This window comes from Corapipo altera, unplaced genomic scaffold (genome assembly GCF_003945725.1).
Source record: "Corapipo altera isolate COAL_440 unplaced genomic scaffold, ASM394572v1 68, whole genome shotgun sequence".
NCBI lineage: Eukaryota > Metazoa > Chordata > Aves > Passeriformes > Pipridae > Corapipo > Corapipo altera.
This window is the reverse complement of record NW_020884919.1, coordinates 2,596,134-2,612,101: the sequence shown is the minus strand read 5'-3', so window position 1 is coordinate 2,612,101 and position 15,968 is coordinate 2,596,134.

Genomic DNA, 15,968 nt, shown 5'->3' with positions numbered 1-15,968 from the left:
TAATAATAATAGTAATAAGAATATTTAGATATTTTCATCTTCAAAGCACTTTTGAAACATCTGCTCACAGATCTCCCCCGGCCGCTGTTTAAAGACAATAATTATAACCCTGCTGACACTCAGGGGTGACAGATATTTGGGGGGGATTAATGATGCCATTCCAAGCACATCCAGGCCACAGCACTGCCATTTTCCAGCTGGGAAAACCAAGGTTCGATGGAAACACATGGTTCTTCCCAACATCCCAAGAAACAGAGCAGGAACCAGCATTTTGGTGCTCTCAGATCTCCCTCATCCTCCAGCTCACCAGGAAACAACTGTGCTTGGTAAAGAGTCATCATTTTTGGGAGATAGAGGAAAATTTAAGAATATATTTTTTTATTATTATTATTTTTTAAAAAAAATTTGAATTAGGATTTGCAACATGCCAGGATTTTTTTCCATACCCTCTCACCCAGGAGGCAGGTGGAATACCTGGAAAAGCACAAGCCATTCCTACCACTCATTATCTCTTGACCTCTGGTCCACGAGCACCTTCTGCTTGTGGTGGGAAAATTCCAAATTACATTCATGACCTTCCTTTCAATGCACTTTAAATTCTATTACAACAGTTTCATACAACCATAGATTTCTCTTTAAATTTAATTAACAATTTAGGTTTTGCAAACTCCTAAATTTGTTTATCCAAACCCCAACTATCTATTTTTAGGGAAACCAGTGTCAGTCAAAATCTGGACAATCTCCCTACCTGCAAGGAGTGCAAGGTTGTCTCCCAAAAAATGCTCTGCTGATGTAAGATTGACAAAACAGGTTCATTTTAGTTCTAATCATTATTTTTTTTTCTTTGAATCTGAACCTTAAACTGCTGGAATTCACATGAGATGTCCCCCTGGAAGCCAAGCCTCCAGCAGGTAGATTGCTCACCCCCATCACCTTCCCCAACCCCGACCTGGCTCCACCACCTCCCCTCAGAGTTAAATTCCCATCCTGGCATGTAAAATAAACTGATTTTTTTTTATCCAATAATTATTTAATAAATGCTAATAAATAAAATTGTTCAATTAACTCATGTTCTGCAGATGCTTTTCTTTTGTAGAAGGTTGTAGTCTAAAGCCACAGCCCGATAAGAACCTGAAATCCCAGGGGAAAAACACTGTTTAACCCCTAGTTCAACTTCTAATGAAAGGAAACATAGAAATGTAGCTATAATTCAAGATATCGTATGGAAGTCTGTTCAAAGTTTTTTCAAAAATATAAATTACAAGAGATTATTGATTTTTAAAAAGCTTACTTCAACAATCAGCTTTCTATCTCATTCTATTTCACTCTCTCTCGTTTATTCATTTCCTTATGTAAAAGAATTTAACCAAAGGAAACCAGCATTTTAATTCAATTTCTCCTATAAAATATATAATTTTATTTTGTCATAATGGCTGCTTTTATTTCCAGAGTCAGATTTTATTTAAATTTCAGTCCATTAGGAACAAAACTTGCCATTTTCTGATAAACAAAATCAGCAGGGAAGCCTCTTCAAACTAGGAATGTATTTTCTATCAACCTTTGTTCTAGCTGGTCTAAATGACAGGTATATTCCACTTTTCCTGCGTTTAGTTTTAAAGATTCTATGGGGAGAAGGGCGAATAAAGAGAGTGACATTTTTAACAACAAAACTAGCAATCAGAAAAGCAGCCCGATGACAGGGAGAGGGAAGAAATAGGGGGAAAAAAATAAATATAAAAAAAATATATAATCCATTGCTTTGGACCTCCAAAGAGGACTAATATGAGTCATTAACAGAAAACCGTTAATTTTCCTCCCTGTGACTGTTGTTTGTCGAAGTCCTCGAACCTTTGAGGTTCAGTCATTTAACTGTTTCTTGCTAGGCTGGAAAATAGATGCCAAGGAATTCATTAAAAAAAGGGAGAAAAAAAGGCAGAAAAATATAAAAACTAAAATAAATGTAAATGGGGAGTTTGTTAAAAAATATCACTTAAAGCTGCTCTTAGTCCAGCCAAAAATGAGATGGGGAGCTGACAGGTTTCACGAGCCAAAACAACATCCTGCCGTGTCGTGTTGTGTTATAGCTGAGCCACCAGGGCCAAAGTCAGCACTCGACACGATGTGCTGAAATTTAGATCCCTGGCCCACTCCAAACATTGGTTTTCCCTCTGAATTCCCTTTCAGCTTGGTGTTTGGCTTGGAAGGAGGTGACAATCTCAAACACGAGGGCAGAGCGAGCAGCGGTAAGTGCACGTAAACCCAACATCTCCAACAGGCTGGGCAGAGCTTTGAAGGGCACATTACAATGTTTATTGGGTCCGTGGGGACCCCGTGTTCAAGTTTGGGGTCATGCATCTGCTTTTGGGGACTTTTAAACATTGTTTTCTCAATTTAGAGCTTTGACACACATCCCACAGCACACAGGTGACCCTGTGACCGATGGAGAACAGCAAATACTGTCCAGCTCTAAGTGTCAGCAGTGCTTGGAATGCCCAGATTGGACATGGAATATGCTACCAGGACCTTGGGTGAAGAGCAAAGGCACAGTCCCCTGGAGGATGTTCTGCCCCAGCATTCCCCTTCCATAGTGAGAAGTCTTTTTGGAGCAATGACTCAACTAATGCTGGAGGGTTCCATGACAAGACTGAGCAAGGCACCTGCATGAGGCTGTTTTCACCAGCAGTTCCCACTGTTACATGATGGCTTCAGTTTTAAAATCTTTAATCCACAGGTTGGGGAAGTAAATGAATTAGGCACATTCTGAGCAAATCTAAGAAAGTGGGTGATGCAGGTAGGACCTTCCCTCTGCAAACCAGAGCAGTTTAGAGCAGCAGCATAAAATCACAGAATCAGAGGATCAACTAGATTGGAAAAGACCTCTGAGATCATCGAGTCCAACTCATGACCCAACCCCACCTTGTCACCCAGACCATGGCACTGGTGCCACATCCAGTCTCTGCTTAAACACCTCCAGGGGTGGAGAATCCACCCCCTCCTGGGCAGCCCATTCCAATGTCTGACCACTCTCCCTGTAAAGAACTTTCCAATGCCCAACCTAAACCTCCCCCGGCACAGTTTAAGATCATGCCCTCTTGTCCTATTGCTGGTTGCCTGGGAGAAGAGATCAGTGTCCACCCATCCCCCTCCTCCTGTCAGGGAGTTGCAGAGAGTGATGAGGTCTCCCCTGAGCCTCCTCTTCTCCAGGCTGAGCCCCCCCAGCTCCCTCAGCCTCTCCTCACAGCACTTGTGCTCCAGTCCCTTCCCCAGCCTCGTTGCTCTTCTCTGGACCTGCTTCAGCCTCTCAATGTCCTTCCTGAGCTGAGGGCCCAGAATTGGACACAGCACTCCAGGGGTGGCCTCACCAGTGCTCAGTAGAGGACAAGAATCACTTCCCTGCTCCTGCTGCCACACTCTTCCTCAGCCAGGCCAGGATCTATTGGCCCTCTTGGCCACCTGGGCTCATGTTCAGCTACTGTCAGTCAGAACCCCCAGCTCCCTTCCTGCCTGGCTGCTCTCCAGCCACTCTGTCCCCAGCCTGTGGTGCTGCAGGGGGTTGTTGTGACCAAAGTGCAGGACCCAAAACTTGGCCTTGTTGAGCCTCATCCTGTTGGATTCAACTCATCTATCCAGCCTGTCCAAGTCCCTCTGCAGAGCTCTCCTACCCTCCAGCAGATCCACACTCCCGCCCAACTTGGTGTCATCTGCAAGTTTGCTGATGGTGGACTCCATCTCCTCATCTAAATCATCAATAAAGATGTTAAACAGGGTATTAACAGGAATGTCAGAAACTTTTAGGTCGGAAAATATCTCTTGGAAAATAAGATCATTGAGTCTATGGACTCTAAGAAAGTTTCTTTCAGATTTTGGGCAACCAATTGTGCTCCTCTGCAGGTCATTATTCCACATTTTCACTGTGGTGAAGGAGAAGGGCATTTGAATGTGTCTAGACCATACTCAGCACCTGGAGCACTCCCAGAAATCCCAGCCCTGGGAGGGGGCCCACCAGTGTCCAACTGTGTGGGGGCTCTTTTGGAAGCTTCTGGAACATTTCCTACCATCTCTTTTCTAGCACTGACCTTTCTGGTTGAAAAAAAAAGTCAAGATTCTTCTTGAGCTTTGCTTTGTTTGTTACTAATTCTGACACGAGGATTCACAGGGCGTTCCAAAAGGGGAGGAAAATGAAGGAGTTATTTCAGCCCTAAGAGACTTAAAGGATTATTTCCTTGTAAAGTACAAATGACAGTTTTCCTGTAATGTTTCTGGTCCATAATGCACATGTTAATCCGTAATTTCCTTTGCCAGATGCAGTGTAATCCTCCTCCTGCAGGCACCACAGCACAACTGCTGCTGAGAAAACAGCAGCAAGAGGAGTTCATCCATCCAAAGTTGGTAAAAAGCAACTTTACTGACCAACTTTTTGGGTCATCCTCGAAGGCAGCAATGCAGCCCTGATACAGAAGGACACAACTCTGTATTCAGAGCTCACTCCTCTTTAGAAATCAGCTAAATTGCTTTTTCATACCTGATTTCAGCCAAACTCCCTCTTTATAAGGTGTGAGACACCCAAAGAGCTTTATTCAGTTATCACCAAAAACTGCAATAAACCCTAAATCAATATCTAGAGGGGGGTTTTCCACAAATGTGTCACAACCCACTTGTTTCCCAGTTGCTTTTTTAGCACTTGCTAATGATTCCTCATACAAAGAGACATGTTATTAATCTTGGGTAGGTTCAGTAAATTAGTTTGTAAATAACATCTTAACAGTCTTTAAGTAGAAAAGCAAATCCAATACATTTAGGAAAAAATCTATCACTCCCCAATAATAAATGAATAAAAGTCTGGATGGGTTTGTGGAAAGGACAGAGAAATAGCTAAAAAAAAAAAAAAATCACACAAAAGTCCATTTTCAATGTATTGTGGGTTGTTTTCATTAAGCCTCTGTACATGATTGGGTATTAGTTCCTCAAAATAATTACTCCTCAGCCACTGTGATACATTGAGTTCCTCTCCAAGCTATGACAGGAGGAACAATTACCTTCCTCATTAGTTCTACCTAGAGCACGAGTGCCAATTAATCTGGTAGTGATATTAAGAGTGGAACCAGTTTGGGGGATTTGGGCTCTCACAGGGCATGAACCCCCTGAGCTAGTTTGGAGGGGCAGAGGAAGCTCAACCCAGCAGTAGGACACACTCAGAGAGGAAAGTCTGCTCCAGCCTAGTCCAGCCCTGGATGTTTTCAGGAGCAATATCTTGTATGCACAGTATATTTTATACATTTTGTGTATTTTACACCATAAATGCATGCTCTGCTTTTCTAAAGACACGGAAAGGAAAAAAGACTCCTCTCTTGACTCTTTGTATCTACAGTGGAAAGTTTTCTGCTTCATTTTATAATTCTTTGGGGATTTCCTCCATGTCTTTGTTTCTTTTCCTATTTCATCACTGTAGGGACAAAAGTGTGAAGATCTCCACAGCAGTGGGCCCATCCAGCTCCTTCATTTATGCTCTGTTGAAGTCAGAGGGAAATTTTAGGAGCTGCATAAATCATGGATTAATTTGCCTGTGTTACTCTGGTCTGGGAACCTTGGGACCAATCCTGGATGAGGTGGGAGCTTCAATCCCTTCCCCTGCTCAATCCTGGAGCCCAACAGGATTTTCCTCTGCTGTAGCTGATTCCTGTGTCCATGGCAGCTCTCCTGGGGTTCACCACATCCTCACTGTAAATGCCATTCAGTGGTATCAATCCTTTCCAAAGATGCTGACAAGGACTTAAACCTCACCTGCTTTTCCTAAACATTTCCAGAGAGATTCAACAGAGAAGTTTCAAAGTTCTGCTTTATCCTGCTCCAGCTTCTTCCTCCCCCCCTACATCTTTCTATATGAATTGATCAGCAAACACTGAGTGCTAACAGAGCCAAGTACTGAAAAATATTTTAAAGTCATCCAGGTGTTTGTATCCACTAAAGAAAAGAGTTAATCAGGTAGAAATATAAATTAGGCCTCAAGTCCAGCAGTACCCCACACATCTCCCCAATCACAGCACTCCAGAGGTTGCAGAAAGAAACTCTAGAAGTATTTTCATTTATTCAGAGTCTTTGAAAATTATTCCTGGTGGACTCCCCAGGTGGGGGAGAGACTCAGAGGGGACACTGAGCTTTAGGTTTTAAAGCCCACATTGTTTAAGTCCTGCAGAATTGTTGAACAAGGAGAAGTGTGGTACCAAACCCTGCAGAGAGCAGGGACTCAGCATCTTCCCTCTCCCCCAAAAGTGGGGTTGGAACAACCCCCTGTATGCCCCCAGGTCTGGGGACAAAGACAAGGAGATCTAACAATTTGCTGTCCAGACTTCATTCATTCGACAACTCAAGGTCACAAAGCAAAAATAACAGTTTTGTGCACACAGTCTACCCAGTTATCCAAGAGATCCTGGAGATCTCTATATTCCCACTCCATCCTTACAAAATACACGCCTGCAAAACAGTCACCACGAGTAATTAAAGTGTAAGTGGCACTGCCAAGACACTGCATTGTCTCAAGCATGAAATTCCACAGTTCTCCAAGATTAATGTCCTGTTCCTGTAACTTGGTTGTTCTTGGCTTAAGTATTCAACATAATGCTGCTCATTACAGAGAGCAGTGACATCTCTATCCAAGGGGGAAATACGGTTCAAGTCAGCTTTGGTGTTTAAATATTAGTAGTAAATTCAAATTCAATTTCACATGATCAGTGTATGTGACACTAACTACATCAAGGTAGACTTGGGGATTTCTCAACCCTGTATTGAAGAGAATTACATGACTGAAAACTAATTAGGGAAGCACATAAAGTGAATTTATTTAGTATTCTCTTGTATGTAGTTAACTTAAAGTAATGTATCAAATTTCCTATGGAAAAAAAAATGTGGCTACATAATGCAGAACAAAATGCATCAGAAATCAGATCAGGCAAATTATCTGGGTTTCTTTTTTTTCACTTTTAAAACTGAAAATGTTTAAGCTGTAATGAAGGAAATTATAGTAGTAGGGATTTTTCCTCTGGAGAAGAGGAGTTGGTACAGCAACAATGCAGGGAATAAGAAAGAGCTGCCTTGCAAGTAAGAAAGAGCAGGCAAATGTTATTTTTATTTGTCTCTCTGCCTTCTCCCGCCTCCTCCAGTCCTTCCAACCTCCCATCCAAGCTGGGACAAACACTGCATCCCTCCTGCATGGCACTGGTGACAACGTGCTACCTACAAATGCACAATAAATGTTTTATAATGCTTTTGCTGCAATTTCTAAATGATAAATAGATGACAGTCAATGTCTAATAAAGTATTTATATCCTGTTGTTGGTGTTGCTTTGCTGAAGCTTTGAACAGAGCATTAAGTGCTGGTGATGATGTGTATTAACAAAACCATTTATGACAAATGGACAAACCTTGGTGGGTCACTGACACTTTGACAAGCTTTCCATGGCCATTTTTCCCTGTAATGGGGTTATTTTTTTCTGTTTTTAACACCCAATTGAAGTAATTGAACTTTAATAATAATAATAAAATATGTTATTAACTGAGATTAAACAAATAACTGACTGTCCCGAAGGCAGTGGCAAAGAAGGTGATGTGGCTGCAATGGCAAAGGGATTCATCCCCTTTAATACCTGCAATACTTTCCTAAAAAGCAAAACAAAGGACCATGCCACAGATTCAGAGAATCATGGAATCACTTGGGCTGGAAGACTCACACACAGAGAATATGCTGAGTTGGAAGGGATCATTGAGTCCCATTCTTAGCCCTGCACAGGATCATCCCCAAGAGTCCCACCCTTAAAGATCATACCCAAAAAGTGCTTTACACCACAAGAAAGTAGTTCCTTTAGCTTCAGCCTGGATTTGAGATGGATCTTACTGAGGAAAAGCATTTTTCACAGTCTACCAAAATCTACCTCTACAATAGAAACTTCACTGAACTTTGCTTATTGACACATTCCAGTGGTATCTGTACTTAAAAGCTGCCTCTTACGTTCAAGGACATGGGATATGGAACACTGCACTCATCTTTTTGGTGGGAAAAGCCCAACATGCAGCCACTGACCTCTGCACCAAGACAACACTGCTCCAAATTGTTGTTGTGCTCATACACTCAACACTCAGTCGGATGGACCAGCCCAGGTCTGCAAATCTGCTTTAAAACAGGGAAGCAAAAATCCTGAGTTGCCTCCTGATGTTGTAACCACTGGGAGGATGAGAGGAGATCTCAGGACAAGCTGCTGGGCAGCTCTGGGAGTGCCCATCCCTCTCCCAGCTCTGAGGGCACTCGAGGGATCGGCTCCGCTGTCGAACTCCTGCAAACACCACGAGTCAGATCAGGCAAATCCTCTCCTGGGGGATAATCTATTTTTGACTTAGGCACGCTCAAGGAGGACTAAAGTGATGAGTAAACAGATTTTTGAGGAGGCAGTTTTAAGCTGTGTTGACTGTGGAGCGGGCAGACCATCCTATTGCATCAGGAGATGATTTTGCCCAGAGTTGGGAAGTCAAACCCTGCTCTCTGCCAGCCTGGGAACAAGCTGCAGGGCCTCTGTGTCCCAAAAGCTGGGTCTCCTTATTCAAGTAGCACATTTCTTGAGGGACAGAAGGCTAAAGTTTGAAAAAAATAAAACAGAATAACTTTCCAGCTTTTGTTATATGATTTTTTGGTAAATTCAATGCTCCCAAATGCTCAGGATTTTCCTAAATGGGACACTAGCAGCTCTACATGCCCACTGTATTGATACAAGAGGCAGCAAAAATCTATCAGAATCAATAAAAGCAATAAAACCTCCAATAAAAATAACAAAACCTAAATTTAAGTGGAAAAAGAATGGTCAAAAATGCATGGGGAGTTGAACAGGGTATTTTGAATATAAAACCAAACCAAGCCCCTGATTTAAATACAATCATTTAATTAATTTCTCAAAGGTCATTTCAAGATGTAGATACTTATCTGGTAACTTAAATGTATGTATGTGTGTGTTTGTGTATTATATAAACACAAGAATGAATGAACATTATTTTGTTTCTAGCACTGGAAATGTACATGAGGAAATTTTTCTCTCCCTCACAAATTAGTTTTTCTGGGGTTAATATGTGGGAAATAATGTTTCACCATTATTTTTCTTTGAGTATACACAGATTTAGCAGATTTTTTGGTGGGTTTTTTTGTTTGTTTTATATTCATAGTCTGTGTCATAGATACAAAAGAGCAAATTTGATTTTCTACCATGAACTTCTGCTTGGAAAACAGGTACATGGTGGGATTGTTGGAATATCCTGTGCAGGGCCTGGAGATGAACTTCAGTGATCCTTGTGGGTCCCTCCCAGCCCAGGATATTCTATGATTTTCTGCTTTAATTTTTTTAATTTTTTTAAAAAAGTGACCAGATCCTAAAACTTATCAACCTCCTTCTCACTCACTGGTGATGGTTCCACATAAAATGTGGAAGGAGAGAGAAAACCAAGAAATAGGGGAAAGTATCCTGCACCCTTCCAAGCCAAAGACCAAACTCTTTTTCCTTCTGCAAAACTACTTTACCTCAAAAATAATTATTTCAAAGTGTCTCCACAGAGATGTTTCAAATACCACCTGATTCAGCACCGAGTTTGTTGGTAAAATCAACAGATTTAAGGATAAAAGACTGTCCCCAGCTTCAAAATAACCCATTCCCATTGAACATAACTAAAGGACAGAGTAGCTTGTGATATTGGATCCTATATATTCATGGAAAAAATAATAAAAATAAATGATCAGACCCACAGAAACAAGCTCCAGATGTCAGCATTTATTTCTAATTATTATATTTGATTGGTTGTGCCTCGAATATTGACCCAGCTCAAGCCCTGCTCATTTTTACATAACCTTTCATCCAGTAGTTCTTCCCCTGCCTTAACTCTCGAGATAAGAAACAAAAGGCTGGAAAACATGATCTGTACAAAGAAATGATGATAATTGAGATGGTTTAACCCAAAGGGAAGGATCAGCAGTGATAAGTTTGTACAGAGATGCTTGGTAGCTGCAAAGAAATCTCTCTGTGTGTCCACTTCAAAAAGGATAAATAGTAACAGGAACTGCTGAGGAGGAGATTTTGATTAGGCATTAACAGAAAAAAAAAAAAAAAAGAACCTATAGAGATTGTGGAAAGTCCATCACTGAAGATTTAAAGAGCAAGTTAGACAAGGATCTGTCAGGAAGGATTTGGGCACAGTTGATCCTGCCCCCAGCTCTATGTCCTATAATATCTGTGCTCTTCCCTCTCTACTTGTATTGTTAACTCAGACTTTGCTTTCACAGTGAATAAAATGACAATATTTTTGTATTCTTGCTTCACCTCTAAATGAAATACAGTCAATATTTCTATTTTTCATACTGTTTTCTAAAACTTCAAGCATCTAAGGTTTCACTGAGTATTATAAAACAAGCACACTCTTCAGGAAAGCACCACAGTGGTTTCTCTTTATGCCTGTATTTCATTTAGCAAATAGCAAACATTAAAATAAATGAAATAAATATTTTAAAATGAATGTTAAAATAAACCTTTTGCAACATGACACACAAGAGGCAAATTAAAAACTGGATAGAGCCTGAATAGAATGAGTAAATTAAGCTAAAATACAAAACCAAACTGGCATCAAGCATGAAGAGTAAACTTTCCCTCCTCTGGGAAAATCTCTTGCTAAGGAAACATTCCCCCTTTCCTAATTTAAACCAAAGAGTAAAATGAAGATGTAAAGATGTAGATGAAGTAGTTTTGGTGAAAGTACAAAACCCAAGTTTTTTCATAAAGTTTCCAGGTGGATTTTTTTATGTGATCTCTTGAATTTCATCAGAGATGGCTCAGAATTCAGAGCCAAGCGAAACTGCAAAGCCAACTGAAAAAAGTGCCCAGGAAATTTTCCTGAGTCTTGAAATAGTTTGAATGATGTTCTTGGGGCATTTCCAGAAATAGAAGTGCCCAAGTAGAGCAAAGAAAGCAAATATTCCTGCTGCAGCAAAATCCAAAATAGGCCCCAAGCTTTCAAAGCCTCCCGTCATCATTCCCGTAACCTTGTCCCTCTTCCCTGGGCGAATTCTCCGTCTGTGTTCCTCCAATCCACCCAAAGTGTTGGCATCCAGGGAAATTAATGACACTTTAAGGATGCAGTGGCAGCCACACAGACCTCCTTCAGCTGGAACTACTTCAAATCGAGCTCTCCATCCTTCCTTTCCAGGCTTTTCAAAGCCTGTCTCACCCTCGAGTTTTTTTCCTGCTTGCCCAACACATTCCATTTTTCACTCAGTGATGAACATTGTTCCCTTCTTAATTTTTTTTCACCCTTATAAAAATAATAATAATTACTAAAAATTGGGGGGTTGCCTCTACAGGCCACTATATTTAAATTTCCTCTGTTATTTCTCTATACCATATAATCTGTCATCTTCTTTCTACCTTCCTCAAACCAACTTGCTACTGAAAACGCTCCAATCTATTGGATTTTTATCAGTTTATTTCTCCAATTTTTTATAACGTGGTTGACAACAGAAATTACACATTAGAAGTGACTTAAAAAATCAGCATCTGAAGGATAAATCAGAAAAATGCCTCGGGTTTTTGTTTTAATCCCTCTCTCTACTGATATTTCCCATTGCAGTATTTGCTTGAGGAGCTGCTTGTTGGAGCCCACTTACCATGGTATGGAAAATTATAGAGATTAAACTGAAGTTTAGAAAAAGTTAAGCTGGTAATTTGATCCCTAATCACCTCCTACAAAAATCCCAGTGTTTTTTAATGGCATCATACATAATCATAAGGCAGAATGGAATCCCATCTGTTTTGCACCATTTCCCTTTGTCTTATTAATCAGGACTTATTTCTGTACATCTCACTTTTTCCACTCTGTGTAGATAATTTGATATATTTTGGAAATTCAGGATTAATCTGGACTTCAAGTTTCCAGCCCTATCAGCTCACCAATAAGATCAGCACAAAACTAGTTGTCCTTACTTGTTCTATTATTTTAGAACTGTGATTGGGTCGTAACAAATTGCAAAGAACAAAATCACTTATGGTGCAATGACGCTTCAACCATAAAAGTCAAGACAAGCATATTTTTACCTTCTTCTTTCCTTATATTTTCTTGCATCTCTTCCTCAAAATTTTTAAGGATCAAAATGTTTCTCATGAGCAAAATTTATGTAATACTTATGTACAGAGCTTATTATATCATTGACTAGAGTATTGCTTTGGTTGGTATTGCTTTGCTTTGCTCAACCTCTCATAATCATGAACATTTCTAGGAAGAAAAATACCCTGATTTTAGGAATGTTTTTAGGTTATTCAGACATTTTATTGTAGCTTCCATCAGAACCCTTTTGGTGCCCAAACCCTTAACAGCATCTATGGACTCACATCCTTTCCAGTAGATGGAGACTGATTTTTAACAGGTAAAAATAAACAATACGAGGTTTCTAAACTAAACTGCTGCTCCAGCCTGAAAAATCAACTTATTTTCATAACTCTGTGTCTGTTAAATGTATCCCCACCTCACCCCCCAGCCACAAACAAGAACATTCCTCCCAGCACAAACTCTTCAGGGTCCAAACCGTGCCTGCATCTATATTTGAAATTACCCAGCACATTGCAGCATTCCCCCAAAAAAACAAAATAATAACATGCAGCCTGCAGAATGTGTTTCTCCAGCATAAAGCATCTGCTTTCACAGTTCATTAGAAGTTTCTTTGTCTATTATAGCTTTGGGGATAACTTTATACCTCTTTTTTAGAGCCAACAGTAAATTGGCATTTCCAAAGCCACAGTTTGAACATTTTGCAAAAGCTGCAGCAGACACACGTTGTGGTGGCTTTATCAACTTGAGCCCTGCTCTCCTTATTCTCCTGATGGAGTTTCCTACATGGAAGAAACTGATTTTTTTTGGTAAAATTATGTTGTTTCTTTTCAATCTACTTTTTTAACTATTTCTTTTATATCCTCCATTAAAGGCTGTTCAGTTTTCTGTGCTGGGCAACTCTATTCATGGTGCTGACTGAGCTCTGCATTTCTGGAGTTTCAGGAGTTCAGACCTGCCTTCCCTCCTTTATTTAGGGATAAATAATGTGGGAAATCAGAATAATTTGGGTTGGAAGGGACCTTAATACCCATCTAGTTCCAACCCCCTGCCATGGGCAGGGAACCTTCCGCTAGACCAGGTGCTGTCCCCCAGTTATCCACTCCCTTAGGCAAGACAGAATTAATTCTTTGAGATGGGTAATTCCAAGCTGGAAGTTCACATTCCTGTAGGCATCATATCCACCACATTGCCTCCCACCCCACAACCTCCTGTTTGACCCTGGTAGAGATAAAATTTATCTGGATTTTTCAAACAAACTCAAAACAGCCTTTGCAAATGGGTAGGGTTTTAAACCAGGCTTTGCCAAAATACAACTTGGAGCATAAACACCCACCCCCCCCAGCCTGCCAGGGTGTCCAGGATGCTCAGCCAGGTGAGGAGACCACCTTGGCATCAGCACAAAGTCCCTGAACATCCCCAATCCAGAGATCCCAAGCAGTGGGCACATTGCTGCCCCAGCCAGAGCCTCTTGACACCTCTCGGAAAACCAAGATGGGTAAATTTTTGCTCCTTAAGAAAGCTTCAGATTCGGTTTTATCTCGCTTTTGTAGTATTATCCCCTTCCCCACTGGTCCCTCAGTGTCTCCTGATGGAGCACAAAGTTGCCTTTGCAGCTCTATCTAAAAAACAGTCTCTTTCTTCCAAAATAATCCAGATTATTCTAGAAATGACTATTCCCTCTCTTTATTTATCACTCCTCTATTTCTCCTGTGACCTGTAGGCTTTAAAAGTTTTTTTTTCCAGATCATTAGCCATCTCATGGAAAAGCATCAGGCCATGGTTGGATCTCTGGGAGATGTTGCTGAAAACATCCCAATTACTTCTTGCAATTAGTTTACTAGTTTTAAATCTGCTTAATATGGGCCACAGTAATTTTTTTATGCCCTAATTTCTTTTATTGGAATGTCATGTAGTACTAAGTCAAGTATAGGATTTTAAGTACATTATGACAGCTCAATAAGCTTTATCAGTCCCTTTAGCTCAGATCTTTGCTCCCAAAGCCTGAAATCTTGGAATTAACTGGCTGCCAAACTTTTCCTTATATCCCTAATTTCTGCCAAGACAAGTGCCAAAACTCCTCCTATAAAAGTAGTTCAACCAGTGTCTTAAACGCAAGTCAAATGAGAGATGACTAAATAAAATAAGTTAGAATTCATCAAAATAAGTTCTATTTATCAAAATAAGTTAGGATTTATCAAAATTCAAGTGTGGGGTTGGGCTGCTGGTTTGGGGTTCTTTTTTCTTTTCCATTGGGTTTGGTTTGGGTTTTTTTTCAATACACTTTCCTGGCAGAACCTATTCCTTAGGGGAAAGATCTCTCCTTTAAGAAAATAATTAAAGCTCTTTGCTTACAACAAAACCACTGTCAGTTCTAAAGGAAAAACCCTTGAAAACAGGTTTCCTCAAGTTAATAATTATTTCTGACTTAGTTAAGGAGAAGGAAAGTCTCTTCTAGGCAGATTTTTAAATTAAATTAGACATCTAAAGATTACATTACTCTCTTCTAGAACTCTCTATAATGTTTAGGTGTTTAATTTAATTCAATAAATTAAATAGTAAGGAAAGATTCTTTGTTGTGATTTATTTGTTTGTCTAGGACTAGATCCCACAATAAAGGTTGGAAGAGGGATGAGCTGGGAACCTCAAACCAGGAGGTTTTTCATAACCACATCTTTTTTTTTTCTTTTAAATTTGGATTATTAATTACCTATTAAACCTTACAGGGCTCACATGATGCTTTAACCAGAGGTGCTGCAGCCTGAAAATCTGGCTACAGACTTTGGATGGTTCCATGGCAAGGTCAACATATTTAGATGGGAACAGCTCAAATTTACATTCTTTTATGTATTTAAATGGTTTAGCTTGAATTAATGAACTCCAGCTTCCAGTCTTTGGGAGCTGTACATCAGCTTTGGTGGTGGTTTGTAGGAAAACTTAGACCCATTATTCCTTTTATGCATATTTTTATGGATATTTTATATATATGTATATACAAATATAATAGCTTTATATGCTGGATTTCATTGGGCTATTTTTCCCTCTATTTCTAGAAGTGTAGAAAAAAAAATAAATCCACATGATCTGACTAAGAAAAGTAGATATTTTCACCCAAAATCTCTATGTCTACGTTTCCAAGAGACAGCAATTGTCCTCTTTTGCTCCAGGTTCAGCCTTTCCATGGTTTTGTCCATCCTGCACAATATTTGTGTGGAGATCTTGGTTCAGAGTCAGATCTCTGTCCTTGCTCAGCCAAGGATGTATCATTAGACTTGCAGCAATTAAGATTTTACTTGAAATCAGCAAAATGGAGATTCCTCCCAATCCCATTTACAACATCCTTGGAGAAAATAGGGATTCTTTCCAATCTCAGCCTCCTTTCTGCTCCATTATGATACAAAATGGGCACCCAAAGCTACACATAACTATAAAATGATTATGATTTATCTGGGTATTTTGTTCCTTTAATCTATTAGGCCAATTGTCCTAATTTAACTAAGTAATTCTGTTAATTTAACTTTGGGGTTAATCTTGCTTTAAGAACACTTTTTGCTGAACAGTGAGACTGTGCTCAGTTGATGCATTTTCTTTTTCAGACCTGAATGTAACCTTTTTAAAAAAAACCAACAAAAGTTTCTAGTGCATCATGTGATCAATAGATACAAGTACCTTCATTTTTTAAATTAGTCTAAGGCTATTTTCCTTTTACTGTTGTATAAACAGGGAATTGAAGGGTAAAATAGTTAAAACTTAATGCTATAGTGCTAATGTGGCTTTTAAATCACGTCAACAGCAATCACTGCATTATAATTAACAATTTATTGAACCAGCAATAAAATGAACATCAC